The following is a 22,834-nucleotide window of genomic DNA, read 5'->3' as shown; positions in this document are numbered from 1 at the left end:
TTCGTCTTCGAGATCTACCCTTAACCATCGAACTAACCCTCAAGCTGATTACATTGATTTGGTTCCACTAGTCAAGATTACCACCCACCTCCAGAAAAATAATACTTGATCCTTGGAATGAATACTATATTTACAAATTTAATTGGCCTTCAAAGTTCAAATGGTAGTGATCGGTGATCACAGAATGTTTCCCAAGTTGATATTTAGAACATTCCTGGCTATTATTTGGACTTCAAAGGTCATAAATGTAGAATAAAGAGTCAGCTATGTGATTTTTTCATTAATGCATGATCTCCTAACGAAAATTACTGATATTCGTACTGATTAATAGTTATAAAACATTGGAAATTTGTCAATACTATTTTCAATCCATCGAAAAAGGGGCAGCGGCAACTTCACAATACCCCACAAGCTGCCTCAAGGACGTGTGGTAGGGCGTGTTATGGTACCAGCCATCCGGGCATATACGTAAATACACTTACACACATGCATATATATTAAAACATACACACAGTCCTGTCGACACTTGTACCCCTTGCAAAAATGGATTTGTTCGAGTAAATCTTTAAAATTTGCTTTCTGAATTATAAATGTAGGGGTGCTTCAGACTTGATTTCGTGATGATTGTATATCGTGTGAGGGGAAAAACGAGCATTTGAATCAGTGATGGTGTATATCTCTCTCATTTTATTAAGGTGGCACAATTTGTATATGTAATCAGGAATCATAATTCCATCGGTGTCACAAGTAAAGCCGATTATCTTTCTAAAAGCCTTAAGTCTCAATGGTGGAGGTAGATAGCTTGTACATTTAGCCCTAGGAAACAACTGTTAGTCCTTAATGGACATAGTATTAACTTCGTCAATGATTCACAAATCTAAATTTAGGTTCGCCGATACGGAGAAAGCATGTAAAATCCAATGAAGTGTTTGGACATTCTCAAAAGATAACTAAGCATTAAAAAATCTAAAGCCACCACATTTTTAGAAAATTCCCTGTGTAATAGACGAAATTTACATAGCGTTGGAAAACATATCCACTCAGTGGGCATACACTGGAATGAAAAGAAGAAAAACACGATACCTTGAGCGAAGGATATACAGGCCATTCAGTGTAAATGATCATGTTACCACCAAAGGGACATTAATAATGATGAGGGGGCTTGGCCACCAATTACGTAGTTACCTACTTTGTTATTTCTTTGTGACATTTTTTATACAAGCAGCAATGTCAAATTAGGAAACTAAGTAATAAAAAATGAATTTATCATAGTGAAGCTCTGGTGGCACTGGAAAAATCATCGACTCGATAAATTTTCGTAGTTAATAATTAATATTAATTGATGTGTTTTCTAAGGTACCGCTATTATTAAGATGGAGTAAAGAACGCCCGAACTGCTTCGTAAATCGCTTACGAAATGCGTACAATTACGCATTGAATATGGAAGATTATGGACAGAAATATTCAAGCACAGAGTAATAAAGAAAGGAATAAACAACTTTAAAAACAAGATTTAAGAGGCTGCTAATGGCTAAAAATGCCTCCGGAACATTTTGTCAGTTCAAAGTTGAAAAAATATTCAAAGTGTTTAACAGTGAAAGTTTAAAAATAAATAGCGATTACAAACGATCAAATTTAATAAAAGTACTGAATAAAAAGGCATACGCTGTGCCCGATGAAACCTCCATTGCCCGTAGTTATCAAAGAGAGACAATCCTGCCATCAGTGGGAAGCATGTGTAAATATAATCTTGAAAAGTTCACGGGTTACTCTTGCTCGTTACTCTTCAAGGCACGTAATGCTTTGATTGAATATAGTGCGGTTGATCATCATCCCCGGTATGCTTGGCCTACTGAAATTCAGTTTCAATGATATCACTACGCTTCACTTGGTCGACATTTATAAAAAAACAGAAACCAAGAAGTGCAAAGAATTCTAACTTACTCATTTTGAATTTGAGACATCACTGCTCTTTGGCGTAAAACTTGGCTTTAAACAAAGTAAAAAAGATTTCCCACAAATTAAAGTGAAATATATTTCCGCGGAAACAAGCAATATCACCGTGACATGGGAGAGGAAGTGGTTGTGATGGAAGATAACAGCGTGGCGTCATTTATGAACGAGTGCGGCAATCATGTTTCCCGTATTGGTTCCTCTCTACCTTTCAGGATGGCGCAAATTTGTCGAAATTGTGATTAAATTAAAATGAAACTCAAATATGACTGTGCTTTAGACTGACCATACGCAATCTCTTCTTTAGACATCATCTACTGTCGTTTCGCGGTGCAAATACTGTCGGTAGTATTCCGCTTTCGGTTAGGCATGTTTTTACTGCAGTTAACTCTCCATTATCCGCAGCCAAAAAATTATCATGAAGACGTATTTTTCTTGAAATTCAAAATGGTTTTCATTTATATAGTTTATCACATCAGTGTCAATTATTATTATAAATTCAGTCATGTATTATTTTGTTAACGTCTCATCAACATTTGAATTACTAGTGACAGTAAACCTTTCTGATTGTTAGCGATGGTAATTTGGTCGGAAACACGAAAATTCTTCAATTTTGTGTTTTTGATGTCGATTGAGTCATTATCGTTAAATATTTAACAGCACGGCCATTTTTAATTTAAATATACGAATTTGAAGTCGTACATCTTTTTTCCATTCAATTGCATTATCTGCAGTTTTAGAGCTGCTCAAACCTGCGTGGTCGAATTTATCTACACTTTAAACGCGTAATTCTCTCAATAAATGTGGACGATTAATAAATGGTAATGTGATTTTATCGATGTTTGTAATAATCACGTCCATCCTTCAGCGAGCATTTTCAGAATTAATGCGGGACACACCAATACTCTCACCGATACGCACTATTCAATCAAATTGATGCGTAGTGTAATCCACCTCATGGAAACGTTTCCACGTGGTCAGACGGCAAGAGGTTTGAGAAACCGCGGGCCGGAACAGCCCACCTTATACATGCCCCTCGAACCTCTCTCCCGCCGTTACGCGCCGGAAATGAATATCACGCCCTCATTCATAAACTGCTCGTCACGATTGATGGCCTGGCCGTCGGTTTCGCACGTGTTTGCATCTTCTTACCGTCGGCCGCGCTAAGAGCCGAATACTAATAACGCGATGCTTTTGAAACAGTGCTCCTCTCAGCTCGGCACTAACCTATTCCCCTCGTCATGATGGCTAGTCCATCAATTCTACTGAGACGATCCCGAAGTCCATTTTGCCTCTCTCATGTCAGCGCGGCTGGTTTAGTCTGCAGAGTAGAATGTCTTCACAGCACGCACAGGCGTAAGATGCGGAGTTGAGTGTGTGTACTATTGATAAGGACGCGTGTTGTTCGACTTTTAGCGACGGAGTGGAACGTAAACTGTGTATCGCAAAAGGCCGGTTTAAATTAACAATATCTTGCTCTATTTCACGTCACAACACAGCACTCATATCAGTATAGTTCCATTTGAAATTCGTTATGTTTTATTTATTTTATATTCTGACAAGAATAACGTTGGCGAAAGATGAATTTAAATCTACAGCTGTGTGGCACTCTGCAAGCCATCGCTAGAAGATGTGGCTGGGGGTGTTTAGATACTAGGCATGCAATCTCAAAAATGAAGTTCTTCTTTTAGTTACAATAAAAAAAAAACCATAAACACAGTAATCAACCCGAAGGTCGGTTTGGTAGGTGATGGTAGAGTTCACCCAGTGCTAAGCCCTATATGGCGCGTGAAATTCACACATCAGGGTAGGGGGGCCAGTTCCTTTCCCTGTGCGGTTATGGTTTCCCAGGGTGGAGCTGCAGGTGCCCAGAGTGCCTTGCCCGGAAATCGAACCTGGGACCCTCCGGTCTGAAGTCCAACGCTCTACCCCCTGGACCACCGCGACCCACAGTTGCAATTTATGCGTAAAATAATTCAAAGAATGTAGATCATGATAACTACAGGTACGTGCAATTAAAGTGTCTAAGGGAGATTTTCTTCTGTACGCATACCAAAGGTGCTGTTCGTAGCAAGATGGATAATAACTAGACAAGATAAAAACAACATACTAGTCTACTTAAAATGAAAAATACTTTTTCTTCCCTAGCGGGGTCGGATACCGTTATTCTGATCCCTTATCTCGGGAAAATGACACCTTAAATCTATCTGTTCTATACTTTTATTTTATTCACATGACCTTTACTACCGCAGTACTATGGGGTTGATAACATGTTTGTAAAATCATCACTAAAGAGACCTGCTTCCAATATATGCATTAGTTTTGGTCTGTAACTTTTACCTTTACTCCGAGAGTGATTCCCTAACTAGTTTCTCTAATAATCAGAATAGGCTAAGTTTATCATAGCAAAGTTTCATATATCTAGCTCCTCAACGCGATCTAATTCGGCAATCGACCCAAATTCATGCGGATCCCATAGGCTAGCAGTATATTATAGTAGTATATACAGCAGGTTGCCCACCAATGTATTTCTTCCAAGAGAGATCATAAGTAAGGGTATCGCTTAGGTGTTAGCCTGTATTTTCTATTTCGGTATTTTTGACGAAGTTGGCGGTCGAGAGAGAACTAAATTTATTCAAAAAATTCCTCACTACAAATTTAGAATTTATCGAACGCGGTGGGGTTTTATTAAAAGCAAGGCGTGGAATATTACAAAGCACTTTTATTTCATTACTAAATCAATACTCCACCAAGTTAATCCGCCTACGATTAAAATTGAATTAGCATGAAGGCAGGTCGCAAAGAACTGAAGAATGAAATAATTTATGGCAAGCAAACGAATTTCTCGCGACATGCAGGAGATAATAGTTGATTGGAACATTTCTAAACCTTCTTTTAATAAGTAGAATATTAATGATCGAATTTATTTCGACAAACTTGCCTTCTTCTGTTCCAACTCGTCAACATCATCGATTGATCTAGTTTGCGATATCGATATGTACGACTGGCTCAAAATATCAACTCTATTTTTTTATCCCTCCCCATGGACTACAACCTTTACTTGATGGAAGTGCTTGTGCGTTTTGATGACCCCTAGAGCTGTGCTGGCGCAAGTAAAGATATTTGCTTCTGGTAGGCTCACCCATGCCAGATGGGTCGAAGTTTAGGAGCCGGATGAAAGGTAGCCCACGCAGCATCTGTCCCTCAGTGAAGCGGCTGCAAAGCCCTCTGACCCCATTGGGGCAGCCATTGAGTGATGGCGTCACGTTAAAAACACTATTGAGGAAGGAAACGGGAAACCACCTCAATTATTATTCCCAAGAATATATTGATGGGCAATATAGAGAATATGAGTCCTTGCAACTACGGGACTCGGCCCGATCGGCCATGTGTCGTGCCCGACAGTGGAGGGGTGAGGCTTCCGCGGTCGTCACCTCACGAAACCCTTGCAAAAGAAAACCGACAGCAGTAGGACAGAAGATGCAGAAGAAGAAGACCAAATTAGTTAGAATAGGAACTTGGAATGTTAGGACAATGCTGAAGATAGAAAAATTAAAGAATATTAAGGGAGAGATTGAAAGAGGAAACATAGATATTTTACATTTATAGGAAGTGAGATGCAAGGATAGCGGGGATAACTGGAGTGATAGTTATAGAATTATGTACAGCAGCGGGGACGAGAGCCAACGAGGGGTTGCCATAATATTGAATAAATAGGTAGGAAGAAGCGTAGTCAACATAGAACAGGTCACGGATAGAATATTACTTGTAGAGATAAAAGCAGAACTGACGAACTTGGTTATTATTCGAGTATAACATGCCACCAAGCAATCATACGGAGGAAGAGATCGATAGGATATACGATCAGTTAGATGACATAATCGCGGGTGTTCCTGCAGGGAAACATACGATAGTGATGGGGGAGGAATGCGACGGTAGGCGAAGGAAGAGATGGTGATGAGGTGGGGGACTACGGTTTAGGCACGAGGAATGACCGCGGGGAGAAAACAGTTGATTTCTGCAGGAGACAGGGGTTAGTCATCACCAACAGTTGGTTTCTTGAGTGGCTTTCTCTTTATTTCGTCGCGTCGACGGGGTATAATATATACGCCATGTATGATGCATGCGTCGTGCATATTTATCTCCAGTGTACAGTTTTAGTTTGGACATATATTTCCGAGGTTTTCTGCCGTGTTCGCGAATTGCGAACGCAAGAAAATGAAATTCTTGTCCCATCAGTACTTGATACGCAAAAGTGTTGGACGTCCTCACCTTCCCCCGTGCATGACTTTAACATTACTATTTTTGAACGCTTACGAGCTACGATAGCCGAAGGATATACGAGAACTCGTATATCCTTCGGCTATCGGTATCAGTTTTACAATTTTGATGGCTAGATTATAGTTTTTGAGTTATTAGCTAATGCCATACACCCATTTTATCTAGTTTATTTAGTTTCCCTTGAGAGTTCGTCAGTTACGTCGAACTTCATCTTGCACAGGAACATTTTTAGATAGACTTTTCCTATAAAATTTTAATAGGAAATGCTGTTGAAATTTTCGAAACAATTAGAATACATTTATAAAAGAACACAAATACTCGGACACTATTTTCGTTGCACTTGGCAGGTATAAAATAAGGTAAACATTCCAAGTGTAGTCAATTTCGGGTGCTCAATGTTGCCTGAACAAGTTATTTGATATTCACCTTGTTATTTGATATTCCTTTCAAAACAAGCTCCTAAAATTGATGAAAGCATCTTTTGAGCTTACCTCGCGATATTTAACGTTTCCCAATTTTTATATCCCATCATCACGAGCTCGAGATCATCATGAGCTCGATCTGGATATTATTCTATGATTTTGATGATAAAAAATTGGCCCAAAAGCATACACGAAAGCAGAAAACAAGACTTAGAATCTTAAATGCATTTAATAATGCATAACAGCGATGTACATTTATAGTTTGACGCTTATTCGTTCGGCATATATTCATTTAAGTACATGTAAGCTTATTAAAATAATCTTGTTCATCAAATCCATTCTTTTATTCATTATTCCGCTTGACTTCTTCACTTGAATACCACAAAACTTAGTACACAGGCAGCGTACTTACGTAAATACTCGGGTACACAAAAAATGCATTAGGTAATAAGGAATGAACCGAGAGGAGGGAAGTCATGACACGAACGAACTTGGGTAAAACGTGAAAAAAAAGATAATTGAAAATGAAGATTATGTACGAAGACCTATCTTCGACATTTGATCGTTTAGGAAAGAGGATACACGTTCTTGCGAGCGCTTCGAGATTTGAATAGGTAGATAACCGAAGAGAATATTTCAGGGGGTAGACAAACGACGAATTGTCAGGCAAGATAAACGGGAAAAAATTTAATGGAATAAATTCGAAAACAGACGAGAAAAGTTGACACAAGAAATATTGAGGCACTGGGAAGAGCTTAAATTCTGAAGAGTAGGCATGCGCTACTTGTGAAATGTACGAGGTTAACTGAGACTGAGAGATCATGAAACGTGATTTGGTCCTGAGTTGGTCATGAAAGAATGTTGCCAGGATGCACCGGGAATAGATATGTGTATGTATGTAAGAAGTGTGCTTCGCTGGTCGTTAAAATAAAAGTGCCCAGTTCAAGAGGGGGGCGTAAACCTATGACTTTAGAAGGGAAGACCCTTCTAAAGTCATAGGTTTACGCCCCCTACAATGAGGTCATGGGTGTATGAGGTCTATGAGAATCTCAAGACGGAATATTAGAATTCTCAGCTACAGGTGAAAAAATAATTAAGTATGTAATTGTCGTATAACGATAAACATTAATTTTTAGCATTATCATATCCAAATCTATTTTTTATTGTTAACCGACGTAGAGAGGAATTATCAGAAATCCAGGTACACAAGGAAAATACCAGGCTTTTATACGTACGACATGGAAGGAGATAGCGGCTATGTAGATCTGAGGAGCGATTTCGTGCACTGCCGTTGATTAAGTGTTTAAAGTCCAGATGATACTACAGTATAGCGAAACTTCTCGAAAATAAATTCTATTCTGTGTAAATGCTAAGTATTTGACTCTTCCTTGTCCTCCTTTAGAGCTCCGCGAGGCTTGGCTGCGTTTAGTCCCTCAGAGTCAACGATGTTACTCAGTAGTTTTCCTATTAAAGGTAGCAGTAACACCAATATTTTTAATTGGGAAACTGCTACTTCAAATAGTAATATAGGGATTACCTTAAAAATAAGTGTAATGACTATTTTTCTCGCCGACGCGGATGACTGGAGTGGGACGAAATGCAACAGGAAAGGTGGTTGAAGGTCTTGGGAAAGCAACTCGCCCCGTGTCAGTTGTTTTTGTTAGTAAGAATAAAAGGAGTTTGAAAGGCAACCATTTTGGAACTCTGGATAACATCAGGCCGTGACGAAGTGCCTGAACGAGGTTCCCGTTGATGCCTTCCAGGAAGCGTATCGCGGCTGTCTGAGTTACTGGCGTCGATGCAAAAGGGTGCCATTTTGAAGGACTTCAATTATTTTAACTCTGATCTGCAATAATTTTTCTACACGAAATTTTTAATTTATTTTTGGGACAGGACATGAAGAATTTTATTCAAGTAAAAGAACCCTGGTGGCGACGCGATTTACTTTTAATGACTTAACTTATCGGATAATATTTTAGTAATTCAAGGTGTCAGCCAAAGTGATCCTGAAGTACGCATAACTTTTCTCGTCAAAAAAATATTTCCAACGGTTTTTAATTACCTAGCTATGGTGAAGCGAATTAGTCAATTCGTTAGAATTCCATACGAAGTCTGCAGCCTTATTGCCGATTATAGATTTTTATCACATTCTCCGTGTGAAGTATAGGGTAGAGCACTGTACTGAATAAAAATTGAAATCAAAGATTTAAACGGATTATACACCCTTAAATATTCCCTGTATACGCTTTGATTTTTTTTCTGATAGTGTCTGACCTTGAGTAAACGCCGATGAGTGAGATATTGTGGGCACGAGCGATGGAAATACTATTGACCTGAGCGATACGCAATGCTGAGCTCAGCATGTCACTCGACAACAGAACGGGTTACTCTCTGATCAAGATAGATCCATTGAAAATGACACTTGATTTTGAGCCGTTTTAATAATGTACTACTTGTTAATTTAATGTCTCTTATTTTATGTATAGCGATGTCTTCCCTGAAAGAGAAAGGATTTATTGTCATATTAACTTTAAAAATGTAGATGGTTTTTTTCTATTAATAGTTCAACATCAACCTAATTCTGTTCGAAAACAAATATACTGGCTCATTCAACCAAATGTCTACTGGAGTCTTAAATGAAGTAATGGCTTTAGACGGCAATTTTATGAAACAAATATGTATATATTGACACGATTTTAGGTGAAATATTTGAAAGACTTCTATGATTACTAGCATACTTCAATTATTTCATTGAAATACGCCAGGAATGCTCACTTGTCAAGGAATATGTCAGATAAGGAGCATTTGATGAACTGACATCAGGAACCACGCTCTACTAGTTTAAATAAAAATAACATAAAGCATTAGAATTGTATTCATTTACAGTTTGATTTAAACTAAAATAACTTTTGAACACGATTTTTTACCCTTTGAAGTAATATTACTTTAAAAAATATTGAAGAAGAAAATAATAAATACTTAGTTATTTCCACTAAAACAAGATTTATTTTCACGGCTCAGGTTTCAATACTTTATCTCATCTTTACGAAATGGCGTCATAAAGTTTCGATCTCTGACGTGAAGATAATTCTTTGTCAGTGGAGATTCCAAGAGCTTCAATTTTTTTATTCAATGATGGGAAATTTTCACAGAGTACAACATTGAATCTTGCGTTCTATTAAAAAAAATGTCATGGATTATCTATTAACTGAATGTTTATTTATTTGAAATAGAGATAAGTAAATGGCAATTGGAATATAGGCAATATATTCGTATTTATCTTTGCTATTGGCAAGTAAGAGTAGATCGTCAAAGGTTATTAGTAAAAGGAAGCATTATATAGGGAATTAAGAAACAATAAGTCAGCATGAAGCCATAATGTTAATGAATTATTGACCGACCAAGGCTTAATTGCTACGTGCTTGGAAAAACGGTCTCGTTGATACTATGTGATTTCCTTTGTTAAAAAAACTTTTTATTTAAGTCATTTTTTTATTTTATTTATTAAGCATTTTTGCTTATAGTAGGCGTATGCAACCGGAATACCATTACCATGGAGAAGTTAATGACTCCATATTTTTTATTTTAAAAAAGTCATAGTATATTATTTCGAATTTTCGTTCTTAGTCTGAAGAAATTATACCATACATTTTGTTTTAAAGTTTTATCACCTTAACTTCAACTTAAACAAAACAATTTAAATCTTACACTAAGATACCAAAAAAATGGGTTAGGGAATGTGAAAAATCAACCATAATGGTTCATTTATTAATACTTCAATTTGAAAATAATTGTCTGAAACTCTCCATTCTTCCCTGTTTAATGCTGATTCTCTCAGGTCCTGGTAGTTCTACTAAAGTTCCTGTTTCACCGACCGAACCATTTGTCCGTTGGCCTTCGGAATGGGATCTTTCCTTCTATTTTATTCTATATTATGTTTATGATAAATCAACTCTTGTCTCAATCCGTGCCCAACCCATCTATTTCCTCTTAATTTCCCCATGTAGCGCTCAACATGGTCTTCCCTCTTCTGGATACTAGTACTTCCTTGTTTCTTATACCACCTATCCATTGATCTTCAGTATCCACCTCTTTTAACTGCTTTAGAATTATTATTCTATCCTCTGGACTTTTTATCCAATTTTCTCATTTATGAACCTGCGAACCCACATTCAGAAAGAAATGCTAAGAGACTACCCGGGCTGTATATCACAAAATAATATCAACCAGAAGGTTGGTGTTGATGGGTGTCGTTAGGGTTCACCTAGACCCAATCCCTAAGATGTGCGAAATTCACGGATTCGGGAGGGGGGCCTCACCATGTACTATCTGCTACATAAGGCAAACCAGGAAATTCTGGTGATAATCAATGTTGCACTTCTTAAACGATTTCTCGCATTTCAATATGGGGCCGTCGAAGGGCACTACCCGCAATTTAGTACCGAGGCCAGAACCCAAACATGGTATCGGATTGGTGCGGTAGCTGATGTTCTATATTCACACCTCCAAGGCCCGGGTTTGAATCCCGTCGGAGACAGAATTTTGCAGAGATATTCCGAGTCCGTCGGGTGGGATGTTAAATGGTCGACCCTTTGGCACCTTTCTTTGAAAGGACAGCGAGTTTCTACCCACCTTTCCCCCATTCCCTGAATGATTCTACCAAATAAACTACCTTCTCAAATGTCGCAAACGAAATAGGATGTCGATCGCCTCCTCTTATAATCGCTACTGCCACCATAAGCCGAGCGTTTTACCCACTAGGTTAATGGGTGGGGGTGGCACGCAGAGTTGGGAGGGTGCTGCGGGCAAATCCACGGTGATCACTCGATGGGTTGGCATGCGAGTCAAGAGTAAACTCTTATTACGAGTGCGTACATCCACGTTGGCACTCAATCGCCAAAAGGTTCGCCATCCCTTGCCCAGAGTCTCGAAAAAATCCAAACCTACCGGGAAGTTCGATACACGGAATAGGTCTCGATTCTTTCGAAAGCGAATTTCCCGCCGTCCTCTTCCCTACCCTCCCCCCTCCCTCGGCCCGAAACTTCCCCTACGTTTCCCCTCCATCCCTCTCCCCCGCTACATGTACCGTACTCCCCCTCGCCCCTCCCCTCCCCCGGCCCACGGACACACTCTCCCAACCCTCTCCCCCCTCCCTTCCCGTCAACCCCTCCAATCTCTCAATTCACCTCCCCTTCCGCGTGAGCTGATTGCCAGCATTGCTCGTGGGAAGGAGTAGCAAATAAGATCATCTGGCAGCACCATCTCCTTCCTTCCCATCAGAACATGGAACACGAACAAAAGGGCTGAGCGTGCGTTGTCACTGAAAATCCGTCCACTGGGAAGTGCCGCCACACTCTGGAACAAGGTGAGTGCTCCTCCCCGTCTTTCCCTCCTCGCGTGGCCTTTCCTCGGGAAGTGTCGAGTGTGCGTGCAGTCGAGGTGTACGGCTCCCACCCGAACCGTGGCTCAGCAAGTCCCCTCTGCCAGTTTTCCTCCTCCTCTCCCAGTGCGTCCGTCTCGCCCAGTGGATACCTCTCCCGGTCACGGGGCTGGCTGCTGGCTCTGCTGCCGTGATGTCTATATTTTTTTCCTTCCTCTCTCTGTCTGTCTGTCTCCTCCCGTGCCGCCTCCGTTCGATCATTCCTCTGCCTCGCCGGTACGGTACAAACGGATTTGTCGGGGCTATTCGTCACCGGCGTCGGCTAGTCGCTCGCATTCCTGTGATTATTCGTAAACGAGGATCACTTTACCAACGCAACGCGTAGGCATCTCGCGGTCTCATCGCGTTTGCTGCAGGACCCTGCATTCCTCTTCTCTCTCCCCCCCCTTCCCCCATGTCCCTCTCCCTCTCCTCCTCCTCTCTCTCTCTCTCACTTCCCCCATGCACTATCTCCCAGGACCTCTTCCCTTTAGTTCAAAAGAGTTTTTTAAAATATTATTTCTCACCGGTCCGCGGCAGATTCCCCGGTTTTCGATCTCAGTGTGTTCTGCGCTGAAGGGTCCGGCGACGAGTGACTGATCCCCCCCACCCACTGTCCATCAAAATGCACCGGCGGATTATGTCCGAGTGGGCTTGCAGCTTACTACCGATTCGCGTCGCGCTGGCGATCCGATTATTCTTCAGAGAAAACTTTGGCCGCGCAGAACGTGTGTTTAGGAAGAGATGGAGCGATGAAAAGATTTTTACGCGTAGAGGAAGCACAGTTAAACGCCTCAAACGCCAAGTGAGAGCCTTGAGGATATTTCTCTCGGCGGGTGTCCCGTCCTAAGAAAAAAAAGTATAATATTTTGGATAACGCAGACCATCGTCCTTTTAAAAGAAGGCCAACCATGACCCCAAAATGTTAACATTTCCATTGGAGGATGAGCAAATTGACCTTTGTGAAAACTTGTGAAGACGCAAGAGTGCTGTCTAAACAGCTTCAATCTAGTTCATAATTGTGTAACTCTTCTCTCTCTCTCTCACTTCCCACCGCCTACGTCAAAATAGAGAGTGCACTTCTGGATTTGTTCTACGTCGGATTTTGAAAGTGTTAACATTTTTGTCGTTTTTTTAGCTGTGCAGGTCCTCTTCTAGATGTGCGATCTTCCTAAAGTGTTTAAGAGTACAGTGTTTGGTTGCTGTCGCTCCGAAGCCAAAAATGCTTTGAAGCTAATTGGGTCAATTTGAGCGACTGCGATTATTCAACAAGTAAAACTTGCTGCATCTCACCCACGGCATATTTTTGCCTCTAGAAATTTTAAAGATTTAAAATTTTCGGCATAAAATTATGGGGATTATGTTTGGGCAATAGAGAAAAACCTATCTATCATTGCTGATCATCAAGGATGATCAACAATATCCCTAAAAATTGCGTTAATACTTACTTTATATTACTAAATAATCTATATAATCCTTCCTACATGCATTTAGAATACACGGAAAGTTTAAGTAAATAATTTTCTCAAATTCATAATGGAAATTTGAACCTTTCACGACGAAACCAATCTCGAAATTAAATCTCACGTAGAATACGGAAGGTACCTATTCCTTCAAAATCGTGAACTTCACGTCAAATCTACATAGCCATTGGTCCACATCCTTTACTAAAATGGACACTGCGACCACAGTAAGGATTACGAAATTGAATATTAACACTACTTTGATGCGAGGCAACTCAGTGCGTCAAAAATTAATGATAGCATAAATTAAGTATTGTGCTTTCTGATGCGGTTTGAGCGTGAGACTTAAATAATAGCAGAGCATTTATCATATCGAACCATGAAATTGTTATATTGTTCACATGCATTCAATGTGCAAATCTCTGCTGTGCGATAACGACATGTAATGGCAAAGGTTGACGAAAGTTTAAACTCGTGGTGCATCCTTGTGACCGATTCGGACTGTATTAGGCCAAGAAAAACGGAAGTGGATGAATTAGTAAATGTAATAAAAGGCGGGAAACGCCTTGTTTTATGTACTCATTCGTTTGGATATTTTTCAATGGATCCACTGTTGTAGCTCGGGTGACGGGTCCACCTCCGACAGCACTTCTGCTCTACTGTAGTGGTCGGGAAACCGGGATAAACAACCCAAATTGACTAAAAATGAAAACCCATAGGTTCATGAAGGATGGATAAACGTGTAAATAAAATTTTGGTAATTTAAGTAAACAAATTCACTGAGGGTCAAATTCCAGTCATCACTTTTTCTTCGGTGAAATGTATTTTCATTTTTTAAACGCCGAAAAACTCTTTCGCAAATCATTTGCATAAAATTTATCTCGTATTCTGCACATATTGGATACGTTAAAGACCTCAAGGGAGTCCTAATTACCTTTTCCCATTCATTTTCGTCAACTTTGCAATATTACAAAGCGGCACTTTAGCATCTTTACTTCTGTCCGAAGGGTTGGTTTTTATTTGAATTGAGATGGGGAACGGCAAAAACAGCGCATCCATTCTGATCTCCGCGAAATGGAGTCTTGAATCCGGGCACCAGTTTTGGGTGCAGGTCAAGTGAGTCAGCTACCTCCACGCGGTTGATTTGCCGACCGACCACGGCTCGCCCAATCAGTGAGCAGCAGGCGGCGAAACTTACGCTTGACGCACAATGTGCTCACCGTTGGAGGGATACGTTCTCAAGTAATTTATTTGGGACCGCTTACCATAGACGGGCGGAGAATTTGGTATCCGTTATAAGAGCGACGAGCTCGTTGAATTGCAAGTGATGGAAATGCAACCACGCCCATATTTAACCATTATTAAATCCCTTGAGACGAATGGATGGCGTGAATAAAAAAAACACTCGCAGCGTGCACTTAAAATTAGGTTAGACGTGAAGAGTATTAAGATTCTTATCAATTGACACGCCGTAATCGTGAAAAAGATCCACTGCATTCACAGTTAAGGTTACCGACCGCTAGTGTCTCGTATCTAATCTTTCACTTCGTTTCTTCAATCCAATCCTTTAACGAACTTAGCATGATAGAAACCGTAAACAAACAAAAAATTTTAACGCTTGATCGAAAAATGGGTGGCATTCATTGTTGATATCGATTGGAATGTATGTGTAACTCTTTATCTCGTCGTCTCCCAAACGCTAACGAATAGTGAGTTAAACTGGCGACTGTTACATTTGAGAATAATCTACTCGGATATCAATTCATCCAAGATTTTCCACTTTTCAGCCCTATGCTGATTTTTTTACATTTAAAAGTTCACTGCAGTGTCCCCGTTTCATAGTAAGCTTCATGAAAACTTGCTTCCTCCCACTGAATTTAACACTGCTGCAAAAACGGCTAGTAGAACATTAAGAAAATGTCTGCAATTAACTTCTATAGTTTCACTGCGCACTTTGGGGGTTCATGGTTGGAGAACCTTGTGAATAGAGGTAGGATTTCAATTTTGGGTGAACGTTTGAAAATAGAATGCGCGTCCAGTTGCCCGATTCCACTGTGATGAGCATGAAACATTATTAGCTGATCCTTTGGTTAGATAAAACACCTTTTTACGTCGAGTGAGACAAGGAAAGAAGGTAAATATTACCCATGATTGATGGCTGAAAGGAAGTATTTTTTTAGATCTTTAATCGTGATGACTTACTTAGACTCTTTAACGTGAGACCCAATTTGGGTCTCGGCATACCTGGCAGGGTGGTTATTGCAACAGATGTTGTAGCAACTGTTTCGTTTTCATGCATAACTCAATGCAAATCTACTTTGAGGATATCAAATACGCAATCAAGTGACGATGAGGGGAAAAACACGCAATCAAAATCTTAAGGCCGATTTTACTTGAAAGATTTTTTAGCCAATTTAGAACTCCAAGAGAAAACTCAATTATTGGTGCGCCATCACTCCAGTATATCCAACGTGAATAATCACAAAAACATTGCCATAGTCTGAATAATAATGTGATTAGGATTTGATGTTTTTCTGATGTTCTTTGGTTCGATTTTAAAAACTTCCGTATTTTTCCGCTTGATCAAGAGGCAAAACGCTTTTCATTTCCGCGTAGAACATTTACGAAAACTTTGCTTTGGTAATTTTGAGTATGGATTAGTTGATATTCTACCGATTAAGGTAGGTTTTGGATGGGAAACTTCCTGCATTTGTTAGCCTCTTATAACAACACGCAACTTGACACCCCCCAATGCAATAAACCCGCCTTCGATTCCGCATGATTTCATTATCGATAATCTGCCGGTTCAGGTCTTTCCTGCCTCCTTTGGAATTTTCCCAACAATCTCCTCTCCCCAGCACCTCTTCATTTGTTTTCCTTTCTGTCCATTCCACCTTTTCCCTCCTTCTCCACACCCATATCTAAAATGTCTAAAATCTACTTCTATCGATTAGCTTCAACGTTTCCGAGCTCTGCAAAACGCTCTACATCCATTTTTCCTGTCTCCTTATGATTTTTCCTAAAAATCCCCTCTCCTCTCTCACCGTGTCTAGCACTTCCTCGTTTGTTTTCCTTTCTGCCCACTTCACCTTCTCCACGTCCACATTTCAAAAGCTTATCATCTTGTTTCAGTGACCATGTTTCCGTTCCCTTAATCTACGTTTAACCTCATAACTCAATGACCAGGTTTCCGCATTGTAAAATATTACGCCACCACCATTTTCACCAGTCATTTCTGTGAAGTTTTATTCGCGACCTCTGCCATTAAATCCCTCCTCCCTGCTAAAGCTTCCTGACGTAACGCATTTCTTATTTATACTAATGCCGCAAATAAATTTTGTCAACCTTCTATAACAACCTCAATAATACAGTAGAATATGGTGTTGTACACGGCGGAAATCATCGCTCGTGTGTTTTTTTTATTTAATAGCGTTTTACAATACAATTCCAACCTTCCGAACATAAAGTAACGTGCTGTTGTATAATATCGCTGCCGTATATATGTTTTTGGTTCATTTTCCTCTTTTCGCTTAACAAATAAGTAGTTTGTAGGGTGAATTAACCCTTGTTTTGAATTGGGTCTTCCTTCAGCATGTATATGTTCATGTATAGTGCATGTTTGTACGTTATTTGATAGTTTTTTACGAGCATTTTTTCCCTTTTCCCTTCCTCTCCCATATCACCCAACCTTCCCACCTGGTGCTTGCACCCCCTTCCACACACCTTTTTGGTGGATCGCGGGGTATTTATGTCGGTGTCGAATGTGTACATACAGAGAAATTATAGTTTCGAAAACGAGGCGCTTCGAGGATGACGAAATTTGAAAATTTCGGCCACACCTGCACAGGGTGTATGTGCGTCCCCCTCGAACACATCCAAACCAATCCCGTGTGACTGGTTCAAATATTAATCTCAACGATGAGTTCACGTGCTTGCCGGACGTGTAGCATGCGTGCTCCACGGGGAGGACACTAATGGCAATAACACACGATTGTCACTGACGTACAAATATATGACCTCTTCATTCGAAAATTACGGAGTATTTAAGATGGGAATCCCTGTGCAATTCGTTCGTACGTCACTTGAGCCCGGGCGCAAGCGTCATTGGACGGGAAAGGGGGGAGGGAGGGGCCGTGGAGAGGGGGGGAGAAAAGGGGAGACTGCTGGAGGAAGCAATCTCGCCCTCGTGCGCTCGGAATGGACTAGAAATACTCCTAAATTAGACGATGCCTTTCCTTCGAAAGTAAATAAGAAGAAAGTTTATTGGAATCAAATCTCACAAGGGTTAAATTTCAAAAGAAGTACAAACATAGTACACAGACAAAATTTTAGAATACGTAGTTATAATACAAATAAATTAACAGAGTATGGACAATACGGACAGTTTATACAGGAAAGTGCTCACCCTCTATTTCTGATTCACTATTTCAATATGACAAAAATATAACAAAATGAATAAATCGTACTTTTCTCTTCAGTTTTATCCGTGGGATGGTAGGTTGAACAAGTGTTGAAGTAGACAACATCTATAAACACTGCCGTCCACCCACGGACGAAAACCCCGTACGTAAGCTACAACTCCTGAATTTGCCTCATAGTAAAAAGAGCCTACCTATCAAAACACAACAAAATGACCACGCTAATATTAAAACATAACTTTGTCGTATCATTCACATTCATTGGAATCACTTGAGGGACAGACTTTAGTAGTAACGCTTTCAATACTAACACGTTAAGTTAAAAAGTTGATTTTTGTCAGTAACACGTTCATTTTCTTGGAAACAAATTAATTATAAAACTTGTAACTTTAAAGTAAATCCATCAAACGAAACGGGAGCTACAGAATAATTTTAGCTTGGTATCAATTCGAGAAGAAGGGAGAGAGAGCACGTAAAGCTTTCGACTGAAGCAATTCCACCTTATTTAGAGAAATAACACTGTCCGTCAGGTTCTTAATTGATTGCTTTTTTGCTTTCGGACAATTTTTTACAGGTATTAACACGATAGTACCGGTATATTTGTGAAATTAACTTAAGTGTCAACTAAAAAGTTAATTTTTATATAATCTGACTTAAATTTGGATTGAGTACATTTTATAGGGCTTTAACTCTTTAACTTCAGTAACTCGAGTAAAATTATACTTCACTCGACTCCAATCACGGGTGGAAAGAAAGTTAATCCAGCCTTGGTGGCGACGGAATAAAGACATTACTGCTGACCGGGAGGTCGGAGGTTCAAGTCCCGCTTAAGCGAAATCTTCTCCACTTAGAGCATGACTCTCTTCCGCTCATACAGCTTTGTTTAAAAAATGAAATGTGTGCGTAACTGGGTCTATTTTTCGGTTTGCGACAAAGGAAATACTATCACTGTTATTGCAACTAGTACATTTATCATTTTTTTAATACCTACAGGATACGATTTAAAATATGAAGTGGGATCGCAGACGAAATTAAGTTTCACCATTTATATTACTAAGGTCAAATCAGTGGAATAGGTGTCGGAACGAGGGTTTCATTTTTGCCGGAAACAATAGGTGCGCACTGGAATTTCGCCTCTTCTGAGTCACTTGTAGGTACAGAATTAATGAGACCTTGAGTTTGATTTCCAAGGAAATACACAAGCCAATTTCAATGAAATAGGCATCGAAATTTAATCGGCACTAAATATATTTTTCAACTATAGATTAATAGTTATAATTATGTTTATGTCAATGATATACAAATTATGTTGTCGGGGCGAGAAAGAAAAATAGTCGAATTTTTGAGTCCCGAGAAGCAACACCAAAATTTGGGGGATTATGATATAAATATTGTTGGTTCGATCACCACCAAATTTTAACACAAACTGCCCTAGTTTTTGTCACATAATCGTATGCTTTTAAAGTTTTATCTTTATTTTTTCATAAAGGTGGCGTTAATATGGTGGAAAAAAACAACTTCATTTTCATTAACGCGGGTCATAAATACACGTGCTTGACAGCGTTGTACTCGTTACTAGTCCGATGATTGTCAATTAGAGTAGGGCTAATATTTCTTAAAAATTACATCAAAGGTACCTATACAGTGATTTTCATTTCATTCGTCAAATAAGTTAGTCAAAAATAATCTTTCATAGCCTTTAATATTCTCTATTGTTTTTCTTAGTAGTAGCGATGTTGTTTACTCTAAGATGCCGTAGTCCAGCTGTTGTTAAAATTATCTACGTTATTTTAATAATGTAATATAATTATTGGTAACTAATAATTAAACAACCCTTAACTTTGATATTGTATGTGTAGCTAAGAATCGACCCCTGCCATCCACCTTGGTGGTGGCTTGCAGGGCGGTATGTACACAGGTGTGAGGCATCTTCATTTCGGTCTTCTTTTCCTATTTCTCTACACTTCTACATTCAGTATATCTCCCTCTTCTGAGTGCTGCATCTCCTCTAATTACGCGTCCATCCAGTATAGTCTCTTCTGGTACACATTATGGTACGATTAACCCTAATATGTTGTGACTCTGATTCGTTCTTTCCAATTTCTGTACAGCTATATGCCCCATATCAAACGAATTTTTCTCATTTCTGTCACATCCAATATCTTTCCAAATTATTGTTATTATCTGTCTTAAACGATATAATACTAATGCTAGTTTTGACTACTGTGTCATAACATTTTCCTTCAATTTCCCCAATCATTCACTCCGATATCAATCTTTTGAGAATAGTATGAAGGGATAATATTTCCCTCGCTTAACAGCTGCCGATACACAGCGTCACGCCCAAAATGAATGGGTGGGGTACGGGGAAGAAGGGAATCCGGCAAGTTGTAACGGCACGGAAGACGAGAGGAGTTACAGGAAGCGTGACGTCATGCGGAAAGCGCCCGAATTCCGTGCGATAAACACGACAGATACCGATAAAGGAAATCACTTTCGTACTCTTGGAGCACAGAGATGCAGATACCGCGTAAATTGCAGTAGAATTGGCAACACTGATTCAAATCTGAAAATGTATACATGGGATCAGGGGGATTAGCGCAAAGCCTCATTTGGAGGAATTGAAAATACTCGACAAAGCTTGACGTGTTGGAGCAGGGCGATTAGAACAGAAACTTAAAGGTTTATTTAAGGGCGGTTCCTAATCTGGCACGATTTATCTTCGTACACAACCTTCAATTCTTGGCATTTCCTGTCCGCCTTCGTGTCATCTGAGATCCGTGTTGTTTCCTTCCTCCTTGTTTTTGTCCATTCTCCCTTTCAACAATTAATTCCTTCAGCATAAACACACCGTATTCATATTTCCCCATTAAGTCACTATGCCAGGCCTTCCTTACGCCCACGGTTTTTCTTCGTCCCTCCTCCGAATTTATTTATTCCTTCATGGGTCTTCTCTCTTTCCCAATTATAGTCAGTTTTCGCTGGCGTGCCGACTATCCGTTTCGAGTGAGTCGGTTCATTCATCCGTAAGGTGTAATGCCACGTACCGAAGATTAAATCTCTCGTCCGCATGATCCACTTTTGAACAAATTGGCGAATCTATCCTACCAATGTCTCTTGCTAGTGACTGCAACACGTTTCATCCGTGCCGATCAGCCGATACAGTAATGGCCGAAGATTGGCTTTAATGGGTGAGATCACCTTTCTTTAAGCTCCACACGGTATGCGTGGGGTGCTTTCGTCTGGCCGCCTGCGGTTTCCCAGTGAAATAAAGTAACCAAAATTTGCAATTCTTTTTAATGCAAATTTCATTGCTGTTGACTGAAATTTTCTAAAGGAAACACTCGGGTTTGGAGCCTGGACGCCGTTTTGCGAACGTAAAAAATATTATAAATTAAAATACGTCCAAATCATGATTATGTTGTGAAGTGAATACAGGGATATTAATTTAAGTGCATCTTTTTTAACAATAGAGCTTTAAATATTTGGTACTTTAGCAGGCTGCCTGTTTCCATACAAAAATGTAACGCCTAAAAAATGCAACATACTGCATTTTTGTAGTTTCACATTTATATATACTTCATACACTTTGAGAGTAATAGTTCTTGTAGTATAAAAGAATGCAGTGTGGATTACCAGATCTCCCATGACCGAGCATGCAGTTTTAAAGGTTTCTAGCGCGGATGAGGAAGTTGGCGAACTATTTTAGTGAATATACTTCAGGGCTTTTTTCTTGCCAGAGTGAATACGTTTATGTATCTGAATGCACCTAAAGTTTTTAATATTGTGCCAATGAAAACTAGTGATCCCCTTTTCAATCCAGTCGCTTTCCGCCGAAGTCTCCTGGCCGTGGATTGGGAATCCCCCAAATGATCATGGAGCTTCAGGAAATCTAAACCACGAACACTCATTCACACTATGAAAATTAATTAATCAACACGCGGCATATTTTCTAAGAGAGTAATGCGGTGAGATTGCTTTAATTGCTCGTTCATAATATTTTGAAATTCTATGAAACAAACAAGATCACTTCTATGACCTCCCCCGCCGAGTTGCAAAAGAAGTAAGCGTCGAATGATTGCTACCATTTCAAGAGCTATTAACTCGAATCCAGCAAGTTCCGGAGCGTATAAATATTTAACGTTTGGGTTTCCAATACACATTCCTAAGCTTTTTGACTCGGGGCAAAGGGAATCCGAGCTTCACTCTGACTGCTCGAGTAAAGTTTACCTTTCGAGTAATTAACGTCGCCACTTATTGTTCCTTCTCTCTGTTCGTGCGGAAAATGACTTCCTCCATATTTCCCTTCACGGGCGAGAATACTGTTGCTTAATACTCGGCGACTAATCTGTCAAAACGACTTAGTGACATGGACATACGTTAACTGTCCAGAAAAACATCACTCAAACAATTACGTCGTCGTCTTTCGAAACGTGTTATTCCACCTCCGCTCACCAAAGAATGATGAAAGAGGAAGATTAATTTTTTTATAAGCTTTTCTTTCTTTGCCGTCTTTCATGTCGTATTTATCGCTCACTTTTGGTGGAAAAATCATAATGAAGGGAACAACGTACCGTCAATGTAATCTAGCTAATCTAATACGTCCCGCATGAATGTGGAACCAGAATGAAACAAGCATTCGGCAATGTTATTTTGGTTAGTATTAACAGTAACTTAACCGAGAAATCCCAATAGTACTAAAAAAACAATCGGCTTTCATATAAAATTTAGCCTTCAGTAGATTATTATTATAGCCTTCCGCGTAATTACGTACTATTTCAAGGAAGCATATAATTAAATAAGCCGCGGTATTGATTAGCAATTTATTTTCTTCACGAAGAAGGTGTTTTGCCAAATGAAGCCAATGCCAATGTCTTT

General features: G+C 39.7%; 1 protein-coding gene across 2 annotated transcripts in view; it reads left to right on the top strand.

Annotated features, from left to right (window-relative positions):
* Positions 1-11,911: 11,911 nt before the first annotated feature.
* Positions 11,912-22,834, top strand: part of axo (axotactin) — an 80,136-nt gene continuing 69,213 nt past the window's right edge. For both annotated transcript variants that reach the window (XM_071594998.1, XM_071594997.1), the window contains exon 1: positions 11,912-12,021. The gene's annotated coding sequence lies outside the window, so the exon portion shown is untranslated. The remainder of the gene's footprint in view (positions 12,022-22,834) is intronic.

This window comes from Hetaerina americana, unplaced genomic scaffold (assembly GCF_022747635.1).
Source record: "Hetaerina americana unplaced genomic scaffold, ioHetAmer1.1.p SCAF_7, whole genome shotgun sequence".
NCBI lineage: Eukaryota > Metazoa > Arthropoda > Insecta > Odonata > Calopterygidae > Hetaerina > Hetaerina americana.
The sequence above is the reverse complement of the archived record's forward strand: the minus strand, read 5'-3'. Positions and strand labels throughout refer to the sequence as shown.